Consider the following 3,473-nt stretch of genomic DNA (forward strand, 5'->3'; position numbering starts at 1 on the left):
GAACCCAGGAGAGAGGTGGTGGTGCTCTGGGAGGAACAGTTGGAGAAAGGGCTGGAGGGAGGCAGCATGTCTGGCCTGGCAGGAATAGGCCTTGCGCTATTGATGGTGATTCTGCCTTCCTCTTGTGGGGTTCTAGGAGGTCAGAACATGTGGCCTCCTTGCCGTTTTTGCAGGCATCTAGGTTATTGCTATCTTTTGGCGATTGTGGATACTGCTGCAGTGCATGTTGGTGCACAGGTCTGTGTTTGAGTCTGCTTTCAAGTCTTTTGGGACATACCTAGGAGTGGGATTGCTGGGTCATATGGTAGTTCTAGTTTGAGTTTTTTTAGGAACTACACACTGTTTTCCACAACAGCTGTGCTATTTTGCATTCTCACTAGCAACGGATAAGGATTCCAATTTTCCCACATCCTTGCCATCCTTTGTTATTTTCCTTTTTTTAAATCCTAGTTGGAGTGAAATGGTATCTCATTGTAGTTCTGATGTACATCTCTCTGATGGCTAATGATGCTGAGTATCTTTTCATGTGTTTGATGGCTATTTGAATGTCCTCTTTGGTGAAATGTCTATTCAAGTTGCCCATTTTATGATTGGGTGATTTGTCTTTTTGTTAAGTTGTAAAGTTTTATATATTTTTGATTATTAGATTCTTCTTGGATATATGGTTTCCCAAGATATTCTCCCAGTTGGTATCTTTTCGCTTTTTTGGTAAAGTCTTTTGATGAACAAAAGTTTTTAATTTTTATGAGGTATCGTTTACGTATTCTGTCTTTGGCTGTTTACGCATTTTATCAGATAATCCATTAGGAAGGTAGGCCTAACACCACTGCCTCTGCTTCTTCTTCTAAAAGTTGTATTTTTTTGCACATTTATGGCCTTAATCCATTTTGAATTTGTTTTTGTGTATGGTGTGGGGTATGGATCTTGTTTCATTTTTCTGCATGTGGAAATCCAGTTTTCCTGTCACCATTTATTGACAAGATACTTCTTTCAGCATTGAATGGACTTAGCACCCTTGTCAAAAATCAGTTGACAATAGATGTGTGGGTTTATTTCTGGACACTCAATTTTATTCCACTGCTCTGTGTCTACTGTTATACCAGTACCAGGCTATTCTGATTACTGTAGATGTACAGCATGTTTTAAAATCAGGAAGTGTGAGTTCTCCTACTTCTTCTTGTCTTTCAACATTGTATTAGCTACTTAAGGCCTCCTGTCATTCCATATAAAGCTGAGGATTGTTTTTTCTGTTCTACAAAGATGGCTGTTGGGATTTTGATTGGAATTGTGTGGAATCTACAGATCACTTTGGGTAGTATTGACATCCTAACAACATTAGGTCTTCCAATCCATGAATATGGAACATCTTTCATTTACTTAATCTCTTACAGTAGTGTTTTATAGTTTTCATTACATACAAGTCCTTTGTGTCCCTGGTTAGATTTATTCCTAGACATTTTATTCTCTTAGATACTATTGTAAATAGAATTCCTTCCCTAATTTTCCTTTAAGATTTCCCATTGCTCATATATAGAAACCCAACTGATTTTTGTTTGTTGACCTTGTACTCTGCAACTTTGCTAAATTCCTCTGTTAGCTCTAAAAGTTGTCTTGTAGACTCTTAAAATTTTCTATACGTAGGATCATATAGCATCAGTGAATAGAGATTTTACTTCTTCTTTTCAAATCTGGATACCTTTTATTTCTTTGTCTTGTCTTATTGCTCTGGCTAGGACTTTTAATAAGGAGCTCTAGTGGTGTAGTAGCTCTGGTGGCATTGTGCCTAAGGCATTTGACTGCTAACCAGAAGGCTGGCGGTTCAAACCCATCAGCCACTTCTCGAAAGGAAAATTGGGCAATCTACTTCTGTAGTGATACTACCTCAGAAACCCAAGGAGGAGTAGCTATGAGTTGGATCCGACTTGACAGCAGTGAGTTTGAGTGGTGTAGTGGGTAAGGCATTTGGTTGCTAACAGGAAGATCAGCAGTTCAAACCCACTAGCTGCTCTGTGGGAGGAAGATGAGGCAATCTACTTCTGTAAAGATTTACAGCCTTGGAAATCCCATGGGGTTTGCTATAAGTCAGAATTGATTAATGGCAGTAGGTGGTGGTTAGGACCTCTAATACAATATCAAATAGAAGTGGTGAGAGTGTGCACCCTTGTCTTGTTTCTGATTTCAAAGAGAAAGCTTTCAATCTTTCTGCATTAAGTATAATGTTGGCTGTTGTCTTTTCATATAGGCCCTGAATCATATTGAAGAGTTTCTCTTCTATTCTGGTCTCTTTTACGGTTTTCATCAAAAGAGTGTTGGATTTTATCCAGTGCTTTTTCTGTAACCATAGAGATGATCATGTGTTACTTTTCCTTTGTCCTATTGATGTGGTGTATTGCATTGATTGATTTTCTAATGTTGAACCATCCCTGCATTTCTAGAATAAATCCCTCTTGGTCATAGTATATGACTCTTAATATGCAGTTGGATTCTGTTCACTAGTATTTTGTTGAGAATTTTTTCATATATATTCCTGAGAGATACTAGCCTGTATTTTTTTTTCTTGCAATGTTTGTCTGGTTTGTATATCAGGGTTATGTTGCTATGTAGAATGAATTAGGGAGTATTACATCCTTCTGTATCTTTTGGAAGAGTTTAAGTAATATTGGTGTCAATTCCTCTCCAAATGTTTGGAGGAAATTTTGTAATGAAGCCATGTGGTCTAGTACTTTTGGTTGGGAGGTTTTTGATCATTGATTCTATCTCTTCACTTATTATGGGTCTGCTGAGACTTTCTATTTCCTCTTGAGTCAGTTTGGGTAGGTTTTGTGCTTCTAAGAATTTTTCCATTTTATCTAGGTTATCCAGTTTATTGCCATCTCTCTCTCTCACTGCCATCAAGTCAGATCTGACTCATAGCGACCCCTACTTGGCCTTCCAAGGCGGTGTCTCTATGGAAGTAGATTGCCCAACCTTCCTTCTGAGGAGTAGCTGGTGGGTTTGAACCGCCAGCCTTCTGGTTAGCAGTCAAATGCCTAAGGCACTATGCCACCAGAGCTCCTTTATTACCATAAAGCTGTTTATAATATTCTGTTATAATTCTCTTTATTTCTGTCAGATCAGTTGTAATGTTCACTCTTTTATGTATGTATGTATGTAATTTGGATCTTTTCTTTGATAGTCTAGTTAAAGGTTTGCCAATTTTATTGATCTTTTCAAAGAACTAACTTCTGGTTTTACTGATTCTATTGTTTTTCTGTTTTTGATTTAATTTATTTCTGTTCTGATCTTTGTTTCTTTTTATTCCTTTCTTATGGTAGATTTAGGCTTCATTTTCTCTTCTCTTTCCAGTTCCTGGAGTTGTTGCTGTCTGTTGTCGTTATGTGCCATCAAATCGGACCCGACTCATAGCGACCCCTCCTTGGGTTTCCGAGGTGGTATCACTACGGAAGTAGATTGCCCCATCTTCCTTCCGAGGA

This window comes from Orycteropus afer, unplaced genomic scaffold (genome assembly GCF_000298275.1).
Source record: "Orycteropus afer afer isolate SDZICR_OR568_19922 unplaced genomic scaffold, OryAfe1.0 scaffold00097, whole genome shotgun sequence".
In the NCBI taxonomy this organism is placed as follows: Eukaryota; Metazoa; Chordata; class Mammalia; order Tubulidentata; family Orycteropodidae; genus Orycteropus; species Orycteropus afer.